The sequence below is a fragment of the Lytechinus variegatus genome, chromosome 4, assembly GCF_018143015.1.
Source record: "Lytechinus variegatus isolate NC3 chromosome 4, Lvar_3.0, whole genome shotgun sequence".
Classification (NCBI taxonomy): Eukaryota; Metazoa; Echinodermata; class Echinoidea; order Temnopleuroida; family Toxopneustidae; genus Lytechinus; species Lytechinus variegatus.
The window spans coordinates 61,945,042-61,959,279 of record NC_054743.1 but is presented as its reverse complement, the minus strand read 5'-3'; positions in this window follow the sequence as shown (position 1 = coordinate 61,959,279).

The window sequence follows — 14,238 nt, the reverse complement described above, 5'->3', positions numbered from 1 at the left end:
GTAAAAATGGCAGAGGTAAAAATGGCAGAGGTAATAATGGCAGAGGTAAAAATGGCAGAGGTAAGAACAGCAGATATAAAAGAGCAGAGGCATAAATGACAAGAGGTAAAAATGGAACAAGTGACAATAGCAGAGGAAAAAGTGGCAGAGGTACACTATTAGAAAAAAACAGTAGATGCTACAGAAAACAAATAAAAAACAGTTTTACAGATTAAAAATAATTTTGAAGATTATAATAACAGGAGGGTTGTCCACAATTTTTCTTCAATTTTACAGAACAGACATGTTTTAAAAAAAGGGGAAAACAGTTTTATTACAATAAATTTGTGAGGGTACATGCACATAATACAAATTTTCTGTAAGTTTACACAAATGCATGCATGTAGGATTACACAGTGCAGTAAGATTACAGGTGTTCTCTCCAGACCCTGTTGCAGGATTTTTTTTTTATTTTTAAGTATAAATTTTCTAACAGTGTAAAAAACAGTTTCTGTCAAAGGTAAAAATAGCATCAAAAATGAAAGACGTATGGTGCTGGTTTGTTAAGCCAGTAAAGTTTTCACTCTAAAACAAAAATTTTTAAGGAGAAATTTAAAAAATTGTTTCGCTAAAGTTCTTTTGACTCAGAAAAAGAATTACAACAATAATAAATCAGATAATATGTTGCTACCAAGCTAGTTACCAAATGCTTATGGTGTACTACCCAACAGCAGCTTCTAAGGGTTATGAATCAAGCCGTCTATATCATATTGATGCAATGGTAAAGAAGGTTCAGGTCTTCTTTTATGAAAAGAATCTGAACCAGACGGTACCCCTCGATCGACCCCAAATTGGTTTACCAGTCAAGATTATTATTGATTTTCATAATAAGTTACATATTCAGTGCCAAGCCTGGGAACGCATGCTTATTGTCATTCAAATATTTAAAAAGAATAGTACAGACGACAATATAAATAACGACATAATATTCAACCACAATCATTCGTGACAATTTCAAGGTCTAAGCTATCCCGCTGTGTTCTTTTCCCACCCTAACCCTTTCTGTCTCTCCACCTCTCTTATGTCTCCTCTTCCTCCTTTTTGTAACGGTAAACCTGGCAAAACTTTAGACATAAAAAAACAGCTAGAAAAAAGGATTGTTATACAATGATGAATGAGAATAGTGCAGTTTCATTTTGCTCCTGATGAATTGAATGAAAAAATATTTGTCGTTTGATTTCTTTTTAAAAAGCCTTCACGGTACACTTCCAACGAATTCGTAAACAGCATTGTTAGGCTGATAGACATAATGATATGATGAAATGCCTAACCGTGACATGCACTTCTAATTTAATCTATGTACATGTACATGCGGGGCTTTTTGACAATTCATTGCATCGGGGTTTGAGGCTGGCCATATTTTACCTAGAGCTGTCATTTTTAGCTCTCCCATTATGACCTCTGCCATTTTACCTCTGCCATTATTACCTCTGCCATTTTTACCTCTGCCATTTTTACCTCTGCCTTTATTTCCTCTGCCAATGTTACCTCTGCCATTATTACCTCTGCCATTTTTACCTCTGCCATTATTACCTCTGCCATTTTTACCTCTGCCATTATCACCTCTGTCATTTTTACACCGAGCCGGCCAGATGGTGATGTATGAGTAAAATATCGTCTGAAAACATGATTTATAACAAAATATATCATATCTTATGTAATTTAGGTGATAAATACTGTATTTAAACATTCAAAATGGCGACCAGTGGCATAAAGAGTATTATTTATTTATTATTTATTTATTTTGTTTTATTTATTTTGTACTGCAGGGTAGGCCTGTTCAGTTCTTAAAACTGCTTTATAAAGGCGCCCTGCAGTTTAAAATACATGTCAAGATAACTATGAAATATATCATCAAAAAACAATCTACGTCAAAAATACAAACTAATTAACATCAGAAACAATTAACGTAAAAAAAATTAGAGTGGGAAGTGACAATTTAAACATACAAGTACATAGCATTGTAAATCAATGGAATATTATTTGGCACTTCATCAATTCGTATGAAAGGCTTTGCATTTTTTTTAAATTAACAAGGAGGTACAGGCTTGTAAATTTGAAGGAAGTGCATTAAATAATTTGGGTCCGAAATATGCAAAAGATTTTCTTTTATACTCAGTTCTAGCTTTGGGAAGCTGAAGGGGGCATCGCAAAGAAAACCGTCTCCTGTATTTCACGAGTCGTTTACATACTAAAGGTTTTAAATAATTTGGAACTAAATTGTTCATTATTTTATATACAAAAACACAATACTGATATTTTATACGCTGATGTACTGATTGCCACTTCAGTGACTGCAACAAAGAAATTTGTGATGTATTATAATTTTTTCAAAAGCATCCTGCCATATTTATTTTGAAGTTTTTGTATCTTATCTAAATGTATTTTTGCACTGCTTCCCCAAGATGTACTACAGTCATCAATGTAAGGTAAAATCATAGAAAAGTACAGCTTCTTCATGATATCAAAGGACAGTAAATGCTCAATCCGCCTTATACAACCTATTGCTCGAGATATTTTACAAACGATATCAGTAATATGTTCACACCAAGTCAAGCCCGGATCGAGCATGACACCTTTTACATTTTCTAATTGTATGTTCCTGAAATTCACTGGCAAATGAGCAACTTTTTCTTTTGACCAAATACCATGGCTTTTGTTTTTTGCGGGTGTAAATGCACATTATTTAAGTCTAACCATTTACATATTGAATCAAAATCATCTTGCAAATACTTTTGTACCTCCTTAATTGATTCACCGTGATTAAAAATGGCGGTATCATCAGCATAAAGAGACATTTTAGAATGTACATGCAATTTCAAATTACACATGTCATTAATAAAAATACAAAATGTCAATGGACCCAATAAAGATCCTTGTGGAACACCTGATTTTATCTTTAAAATTCACTGCGACAATTGTTAATCATTACAAATTGCCTTCTGTCTGTTAAATACGATTCCATCCAGTTGTATTCATCGCCAGTAATACCATAGTACTTAAGTTTTGCAAGTATAAAATTGTGAGGAATAACATCAAAAGCTTTGCGTAGGTCCAAGAAAATACCACCAGTAACATGTTTCGGTCCATCTTATCATACAAAAAGTCTGTAATCTCAGTTAGACAAGTGGCAGTGGAATAAGACGGTCTGAAGCCAGACTGACAATTTGCAAGTAGATCATTTACATTTAAGTACTTATATCATTGATCATGTACTGCTCTCTCTAGTATTATGGACAGGACTGGAAGCACAGAAATTGGTCTACAATTGTCAATATCAAAAGATCCTCCCTTATGTACAGGAGTAATTCTTGCTCTCTTAAAATCTTCTGGAATAACACTAGTTTGTAAAGTTTCATTGAATAAATGGGTTAAAGGTCCAGCTATGCTCTCAGCTGCCAGCTGAAGAAACTTAAGGTAAATGCCATCTAATCCGATCGCTTTTGAACAATCAATATGTAATAGCTCTTTCAAAACATACTCCTTTTTGATTGCACAAAAAATTAAATTTACAATCTGGAATAAAAAGAGTTTGTAAATTGTTTAATAAATCTTTCGATAAATTATTCGAAGGGGCTTGCAACCTTGAGCCGACTTCATTAAAGGCTTTGTTTAGAACGTGAGCTATTTCATTGTTACGTATTTGATCATCATCAATTGTTATCTTAACATCATGACTCGTGGTTTTATTTTTCTTGGGTAGAAGCTTCGATAAAATGTTCCAGTTCATTTTTATGTCATTTTCGCAGTCCTTAAATTTGTCCTGATAATACTTCTTTTTCAAATTTTTAATCAAGTTATTAGCTCTGTTACGGGAAGACTGAAATTTATTCCACCAATGAATTAATCTTGTTTTTCTAAATTGCTTTCGGCAATTAACCCTTTCGCGTGCTATCACCAAATAATCATCATTTATCCATTTATTATGTACAAGGGCAATGGCCGGGGCAAAAAAAGTGACAAGAGTGAGCACTAAAATGCATATAATTAAGATAAAATAGTGGAATAGTGACTAAAAACATCAATGTCCATATGCCGTTTATGTGATAAATGCTGTATTTTGACATTCAAAATGGCCGCCATAATCCCTATATTTATTATGTACAATGCGAATGGAGAAACTAATTTTCACAAGAGTGAGATTCATAAAATGCATATGACTGTGATATACGAGTAGAAATATTGTCTTAAACATGATTTCTAACTAAATAAATCACATATTGGTTGTGGAGGTAATAAATGCTGTACTTTGAAATCCAAAATGGCTGCCATAGGTCCTAAAAGTATTATGTACATTGTAACATTGGACATATAATTTTGACATAATTTGGCTTTGTTTGACTCTAAATATTGCCTATAATTGTGAATTCTGATGCAAGGGTAAAACGTTGTCTAAAACCATGGTTTCTAACAAGATATATCATAATGTAGTGTATTTAATTAAGGTGATAAACACTGCATTTTTAAATTGAAAATGGCCACCATAGGCCCTTACCGTATAATATACAATTTGAGTGTAGACAAATAATGCTCACAAAAAGGGCATATGGCAGCCATTTTGAATGTTGAAATACAGTATTTATCACCTAAATTATAAGAGATGATATATTTTGTTATAAATCGTGTTTACAGACGCTATTCACTCATACATCACCATTTGGCCAAGCAAAGCCAAATTCTGTTGAAATAATTTGTTCCCATTCACATTGTGCATAATATCATAAGGGCCTGTATCGGCCATTTCGACTTTCCAATAACAGTATTCATCACCTAACTGGCAGAATAAATGATATCTCTTAATATAAATTATGCTTTCGGGCAATATTCTACTAATAGATCACTAATACTTGCATTTATGCAGGTGCTCATATTGGTTTCCCACTTTGCATTGTGCATAATACTGTTAATGTCTATGGTGGCCATTTTGAAAGTAAAACTACAGTATTTAACATAAACTTTAACCCTAAAAAGACTGGGGGGGGGGGGCTGATTCAGCCCCCCCTCGACATTTTTCGCAATAAATCCGCTGCGAAATTTTTTTGACCGCGTCGCTCGCTGACTTTTTACTTTCAAGTCTCGCGCAACTCTTGAGACCAAAATCGTGACCCCCAGGTACGCGGTTCCGAAATTACGCAACATTTCGTAAGTGCATGCAGACCAAAAATTACTCAAAAACGTGAATTTGTGTACAAATCCAATGCAAATAGTGTACTTAGCCAAATTTCATAAATGTATCATTATTTTTCCTTTTACTGCTTAAAATCAATTAATTTTATCTTTTTTATGGTCAAAATAAAGTCCCCGACAATTTCCATTGAAAAAACAATAAAAAACAAAAAGTCGAAAAACAAAGAAATACATAAGAAATTTAGAAAACAATAGAATACATAAGAAAATAAATGCGATTTTGAATTTTTTTTTAAATCAATTTGATCAGATGCTTATCTAGAGTACGTGAAACAAAAATTAGCATTTCTGGGGCATTATTTTATTAATTAGAGCAAACTTATGATTTTACGCATAAATTAGCATAATTAATGAGACATGAGATTTTTTGCAGAGTTTGATGTTATAGTTTTGTAGATAATGCCATGGGTAACACGTGTGCCAATTTTTGTCGCGATTGCGCGATCGACGGCCGAGATCATAAGGGGGGCTGAATCAGCCCCCCCTCCAGTCTTCTTAGGTGTCGAAATAGCCCAGTCTTTTTAGGGTTAAACCTGAATGATATATTTCGTTAGAAAATATGTTTTTAAACCGTATCCCATTAGTTTATCACATATATATGCATTTTAGTGATCACTCTTGTGATTTCTTTGCCCCTCTATCTCATTGTGTGCATAATACTTTTAGGGCCTTTTGCAGCCATTTTGAAAAATCAAAATACAACATTCATCACAATACATGGCATATTAATGATATATTTCGTTAACAGTTATGTTTTTAGTCAGTATTCCACTCGTGTAATCTTAATAATATGCATTTTAGTGATCACTCTTGTGAATTTTGGGGCCCCCATTGCCATTGTACGCAATACTGTTTGGGCCAGTGGCGGCCATTTTAGATATCAAAATACAGAAATCTTCCCATTTATGATATAATGAATGATATATCTCGTTAGTAATAATGATTTGCATATATCACTTCGTTCATACATCCCGATTTTTTGCAGTTTAGTGCTCACTTTTGCGAAAGCTAGTTTTCCCTCTTTATATTGTACTTAATAGAGTATACAATGGACTTTGGCGGCCATTTTGAATATGAGGAAAATAAATATTTTGTCAAAAATCAGTTTTTCAGAGAGTATCTTACTCCTGCCACACAATTTCATGCATTTCGTAGTAAATGTGCGGAAAATTTTAGGATTTTTATGGGTAATTTGCATATTTTGGTGGCCATATTGGATTTTGCCAATTTGCGGAAAATGCTCAAGGTTACACGAGTGGCATCATTCAGATTCGTAATCAGCAACCTCGAATTGACAAGAAATCATTAAAAAATATTGTATATATAAAAAAACAAGGTTACACCTCTTCTATCCTGGACTATTAAATGAATTTCTGCCTGTCACGGACAATATCAATGCAAACCATGTACCCGCATAAAATACATCTATCACTCTTAACTTTACCATTACAAACATGCATACTTCAAACAATATTGTCTTTAAAATTTTACAAAATACAACGCTTTTCACCGCAGAGAACAACAAACTTTCCAAATTCATTTGCAATGAAAATTATGTACCACTCACTTTAAATAAGTAGGCCTTCATATGACGTCACACATTTTTGGAGACTGCTAAATGACGATATCCTGCTATTCGGTACTGCTCGGTCATATGATTTATGTGATGAGTAATTAGTGAATTAATTAGGGGAAATTATGGACATATGCGATTGAGATTTAGATAGACAGACTTTTTAATTGGTAGCTAAACGATGGGCCTATATTGAGTCCAGATTACAAGTGGATTTAAATGAGTGATGATGAATACGTTGTACCGTTTTAGACCCAATTTGCCAAGATAATCACACAATTTCCTTTCGATTGATTTGCTGCAGAAAGATATATTTTCATTTTTTCGAATTACCTTTTACCCATCATGCATCTCTTCATTTACCCATAGTCATGATAGTAGACGTAAAAATAGTCTCGAGGTATATATAAGAGATAATGTAATACAAATCAAGTTCATACGACGAAATCAACGTTACATAAATGAATGAGCATCACACGCGCAACTACGTCACAAATTGAAAGGCTCTAATAAAGGACACAGTTAGAATCTAGGCTTAATAAATATTTCTCCTGCAATATGGGAAGGTGATCTAGGATCGAACCTGGGACCCACTCGAATGAGCGATTAGTACTTCCACAATAAAGTGGAGCGTTGTGGCCCAGTGGATTAGTCTTCTGACTTTGAAACACAGGGACGTAGGTTCGATTCCCAGCCATGACGTAACTTCCTACAGCAAGAAATTTATCACATTGGGCTGCACTCAACCCAGGTGAGGTGAATGGGTACCCGGCAGGATTTATTCCTTGAATACATGAGCGCTGAAATGCAGCTCGAGCTAATAATGATAAGATCCCGCCTTGGAATGGAATTATATTTCTAGATAGATGGCGCTATATAAATGCCTATTATTAGTATTATTATTACTATTATTATCATAATAGACGGGGAGAAGAGGGGGAGAGGAGGGGGGGGGGGGGGTGGTCGGACAAATGGGGTGCTAGGGTTCCGATAGGGATAGGAATCCACCCCTATGTTCCCCTTCTTGGCACCAGGGGCTTCGATTTCTATACTTCACAGCAAGGACAGGTCTGGATGGTCTGGATGGGGTCTGTGGCATCATCTCGAAGTAAAACAAGTTTCAACCTCTTGTACTATATGCAGCTTAGTACCGAGCCAGAAAATATTTGTTTTCAAGAGGGAGATTGAACAATCTGAATATATAAGTGGTCGAATGAAAAAAAAATGACCAAGAGGGCGGTATGGACCGGAAGTGTCCCCTACCTGGCCAATTTTCCATTTTACAGGTGAACAGGGGCAGCTCCACGATATTTTGATGGGAGGCAAGAAGAATAAATGTGACGTCATAATTTTTTTAAAGAGTAGAACAAAGATAAGGCCTTTCTATTTCTATATTCTTCTTCCTCCTTTCTCCATATTCCCTCTTTGTCCCCTTCCTTATCTCTTCTTTTGCCCTTTCAGCACTGCTTCAGGAATCACAAGGGCGATATACCCACTGACCCCACCTCATGTGGCTCCGCCCCAGTAGGTGAAGAAGAACCATTCATGAAGATCACTTGGACAGATCATATAGACATGACAAATAGATTTAAAACACGTTTGACGGAAGCTATCACTGAATGACCGATCCAAGATGTACTTCTGTTTGAAATCCTGATGATCAATTGAGTTATGAACTCAGTATGTCACTGGCTAGCAATGGCTTCTAATAAGTAATTTGGAAAGTGTTATTTAATGACGACATTCAGTGAATATTTAGTGAAGTGTGCCAAAGTTATTGGAGATGGGAGAGAGTTGGTCGTTCGATCATCGTCTTACTTTCACTTCATGACATCCTCCCTCCTTCTCCTCCTCCTGCTTCTTCATCTTCTTCTTTTTTCTTCTTCATTCTTCTTCTTATTTTTCTCCTTTTTATTCTTCTTCTTCTACTTCTTCTTCTTCTTCTTCTCTTTTTCTTCTTCTTCTTCTTCTTCTCCTTTTCTTCTTTTTCTTCTTCTTCTACTTCTTCTTCCTCTTCTTCTTCTCCTTTTCTTCTTTTTTTTTTCTTTTTCTTCTTCTTCTTCTTTTTTCTTTTTCTTCTTCTTCTTCTTCCTCTTCCTCTACATGCATAAATATACATGAATGTACATGTCTGAATAAATCGTTGAATTTAAACTGAGAGACAGAATAGTAGAATGAATAAACAAATAAATCCAATCCTTGCATATTTTAATGGTTGAATGAACAAATAAGTAATTGAATGGATGGATTCATAAGATGGATTCATAAGAATAAATAAATAAATGAATTACGAATAAGCATACATAATTGGAAATTGTATTACATAACTTTATTGCTGCAGTTCTTGCATTCTGTCATTATTAAAGTAAAATAATAGAAATAAGCGGATTATAATTCATAATCGTCTGCAGACCAATACCCGTTTCCTCGTTCCGCTTGTATACGGCTGTCAGATCTCACTTCACCCTTCAAACCCCTTCTCGAGTTCTAGTAGGATCCAGGGGACCGTTTCATAAAGCTGTTCGTTAGTTAAGAGCGACACCTTTCTTACGCGCTAAACCATCGGCAATAAATATACCATATACCAAAAGAAACGATCACTACATAGGCGGATCCAGGGGGCCCGGGGCCCCTCGGGCCCCCTATTGGCGGAGCAAAAAAAAGAAAAAAAGGGGAAAAGAAAAAAAAAAAAAAAAAGAAGGAAAAGAGAGAAGAGAAAAGAAGAAGAAGACAAGCATAAGAGGAGGAAGATGAGTAAATAAAATACGATGAGGGGAATACTTTGAAAATAATTTTTAACAAAATCTTTTATGTTGGGATGTAAATTTTTCGCTCGCGCTTCGCGCTCGCATTGCCTTTTAGGTGATATCTTCCTCAATATGGACCTTAAACTATCAAATTTTGAAGTCAATATGCAAAACATATTACAGCTGGGAAATTGAACTTTCATTATTCTGTTTTATTTACAAATTGATTTTTTAAAAGTGTAAAAATTTCTGTTTTATGGTCTGAATATTAACAATTTCTGCTTGCGCTGCGCGCTCGCAAAACTTGATTTGTCAGGTACCTATTATTTTCCTGTATTTCATAAAGTTCTCAAAAATCAGCTAGCGCTGCACGCTCGCATTTTGATTAGTGAGTTATGTATATCTCAATATTAATTCTAAAACAAACTACTTAAAATCACCATTTGATGACATAAATTTCTGCTCGCGATTAGCGCGCAAAAATGCTTTAAATGTCCAGTTTTCAGGCCATAATACTGATAGATTTCGCGCTGTCATGCTTAGGAAGAGAAATAGGAAGATATTCATCATTTCCTTATGATGACATAATGTCCTTATAGAATATCCCGGTCCTATGTCATAAACTCAAAGTAACAATAATGAAAAATATCAGCTCTGTTTTAACTGTGATCCTTTTTCACCTCACAATTTTTCCACAAAGTGCTTGCAATACAGAGCTTAAAGTGACCCCTTTTCAGATCGGAATATCATATATTTTTAGCTCGCGCTTTGCGCTCGCTTTATTGATTTTCATGATAAAAAAAGGTATTTAGAATACCCAAAGTCTAGGTCGAAATCTGAAGCACACATTTATTCAGATACGCAGCTTGTTCTCCATTTAAATAAATATCTAGTTTTAGATCACAATATATAAAAAATTTCTGCTCGCGCTCTGCGCTCGCATTAATAATGTAAGGAAGATCCCCACTTCCTCATCCTTTTCATGATGTTCAAAACTTGAATAGAGTGTCTCGTTCAGTAGGTCGAAATCTCGAAATTTTTTGCTCACGCTTCGCGCTCGCACCAATCGTTTAATTATATACCTATTCTGTTAGGTTACTAAAAAGTGCTTAGAATTTAATTCCTTAGGTAAAAATGTAAAAAAATTTCAGCTCGCGCTTCGCGCTCGCATTATTTGATTTTTTTAAATATGTAGCGTCTTCATCATGGCTAACTGCAAGCAAGTCCTTAACACTATCTTTTCCATCAGTTCATTTCTGCTCGCGCTTCACGTTCGTAATAATTATTCACTTGCATACACATCTTTTTCAGGATAACAAACATTGCCCAGAATGTTCAAAACTTTAGGAAAAAGTACATAAGAATCCCCCCGCAAAAAAAATGGCTCGCGCTTCGCGCTCGCATTATATAAATAAGGATTATGGTATTATATATGTTTATTCATAAGAATAAAGCTAAGAAATTACTATTAGGACTACCCATTTAAAGAATCCAAAAATCCCGGCAAATATCATATTCGAGTGGCCGATCGGGGAAAATATGGCTGAAAAAAAATTTCCGGGCCCCCCTATTGGCGATGGCTGGATCCGCCCCTGCACTAGTCAGTCTTAACACGCTTAAAGTCGCTCCTAACTTACGAACAGCTTTATGAAACACCTACCAGGACTTATTTATTTCTACCAATCCATACATGATCTGTATCGTCGAGTGTTACCCTCATTAGATGCGATGGGTTTTATTCTGAGGAATGTAAGAGGGTACATTCCTCAAGAACCGTGATAGAGATCTTTTCCGCGCCAACGATGAATACCTTACCATGAGCGGTGCATTACCGTCACGCCAACAAAACCGAGACCGATCAAAGCTGTTAAGGCATACCGAATGGCATATCATGCTTTTTTATATTATAAATTCCATTCAGTTTCATTAATGTTGAGCAATACCTTTCTGCATAGCTAGTAAAGCATGGTTTGGTAAATTCATATTGGTTATAAATGGCTAATATTTATACATTTTGTTACTAATATTATCCGCCTGTATGAATATGTTAAAATACTATGATATTTTGTACAATATTATCTGAATTATGGATAATCATTCGCCTTTTGTGATCAGCGTTCTTGTTGATATTGTAACATTTTGCGATGTACCACTTTTTATTATGATTTTGAACTGAATGATTTTAATAAATACTATTACAAAACAAAAAATAGCGATCGTTTGTTCCGTTTGGGTGTATGTGGATGTGTGGAGAGAGGAACACCTGATCCTTTCTTTTTTCACATGGATTAAAGTTAATGTTCGCAAAATGTCGTTATGTAATCTCAAATCGTAAGCACTTGTCTTGTGCATTACTTAGTCATGAATGTGAAAAATAGAGCAATCAAAATAATTTACAGTTCTAATATGAAAATTTTAAAATCTTGGTAAAAATTACATATTTAAGAGAAGAATGTTAAATGAATTTCTGCCTGTCACGGACAATATTAATGCAAATCATGTACCCGCATAAAATACATCTATTACTCTTAACTTTACCATTACAAAAAAAATTGTCTTTAAAATTTTTACAAAATACAACGCTTTTCACCGCAGAGAACACTCTTTCCAAATTCATTTGCTATGAAAATTATGTACCACTCACTTTAAATAAGTAGGTCTTCATATGACGTCACACATTTTTGGAAACTGCTAAATGACGATATCCTGCTATTCGGTACTGCTCGGTCTTTTTCGCGCCAAGAGAGGAACACCTGATCCTTTCTTTTTTCAGATTATGACTTTTAATCAGTTTCATTAATCATTGAACAATTGGAAATTATATTTTGCACGTGACTACTAAATCAAGCCTTTGTGAAATTTTATTGTTTATAAACTACACAATATTCATTTAAAGATTTGACAATGAGGACCAACTTGACTGAAACATAGTATTAAACAATGCTGATTCCACATGTTCAGGGAGGAATTAATGGTTATTTCACTTGACGATGAGGAGAAGAATATTAAAATATTTCATATTTCATATAATAAAGTACAAAATAAGTGGATGACGTCATCAGTCTCCTCATTTGCATACCAACCAGGACGTGCAGATAACTGTTTTGTGATATTAAGCGAAAATTTTAATAGTGACTTTAAGAACGACTGGTGATATTTCTTGTGGTAAATTAAAATGTTCATTGGTCATTATTTAGCGCGTGAGAACTTAGGGATCACCAGTCGTTCTTAAAGCCGCTCTTAACGTCATAAACAGCTTCATAAAACGGTCCCCGATTGCAGTATTCTCTTCAACATCAGCGTTACAATCATGGTGGGTAGCTGGATGTGAAAAAGGTATACTTCCAAAATGAGCTGAAATTATGAATACTAAGAGAAATGTAACCAAAAGTGTGGCGGTGTTAAAGTAATGACTTTTTAAACAGTGGAAAGGGGGTTTCTTTGAAGTTAGAATATGGTTGTAGTCTGGACCTCAAAATGGAGATATAATTTTTAAATATTTTTTTTTCGAGGGAGTATGGGCAGATATGAATACCGGTAAAGGTGGCCAAAAATGCGTTTTATAAAAATCATAAGTTTTGCTACTTAATTAATTATCTGGAGAAATACTCCGTCTATGTGTAGGTGAAGGGATGGAAGCACGCCCTCGGCGTTTGCTCTGGAATGTTCAGTTTACTTTCTTGATGAATTTCCAAGATAACACACGCCAATTATCCTCATTAACAAATCCTAAGTAATTAGGATACGCTCCAGGTTTCAGTACCCTCATTGCATCCGTTCTACTTTGCGTATATCACGTTCTGGTTGATTAGCTAGATCGTTGCACGTTGATAATTTTGGAACAGCCGGAAGCGGGGGGGGGGGGGGCATCATTTTTCCCTCCTAAGTATAAAGTATAAACTATAAACAGAATACAATGCGTTTAGAAACTCCCTTAGTAAAATAATAATAATAAGGATGATATTACAAGTTATATAGAGCATAAATATTCGCCAGAATCTCTGTGCGCTTTGCAAAAAAAAGTAATGCAAGTATACTGAGAAAAAACATAAATACTAAATGAACAATTAACAAAACATTATACAAACCTTTCCTTTCCTAAACAAAATAATCTAACAAATATATGTTTTTAAAGATTTGAGAAAGGTGGAAGTACATGTGATGGCCCTCAGATATACAATTAGGCAGTTTATTCCACCGTACAGGTGCTGCTGACTGAAAGGAACGATCACTAAACTAACAAGTTTTAGACGTTGGTACAGTTAATAAATTCTGGCTAGGAAGCGCCTTCTACATGTTATGTAGTATTATTATTTAATATAATGTCAAGAGTAAAGTATAAAAAATAGAAGAAAGTACAAATTTGGACAGTGAGTTTATTGGACTAAACATTTGTGATTTATGAAATATCTTATGCAACGTGATTCAAAGTCACTTGTCATAAAATGAACTTGGTCCTACTTGGCATGGTGGTCGGTCAGACTTTTCCGAGAATGAAAAGTCACGCGAGCAGCATGTGGTTTATTTAAACAAAATATTTGATTTACTTTCACTTATATCTCATAGAACTTACCGTGTGTGATTTTATTATTCTAATGTATTGAAAATCTTAAAATCAATCAAAGAACTTGATTCTTTAATTTCTTTTAACTCTAAAGTTGATCAAACGCCAAACAAAATATTTCTTTCGAT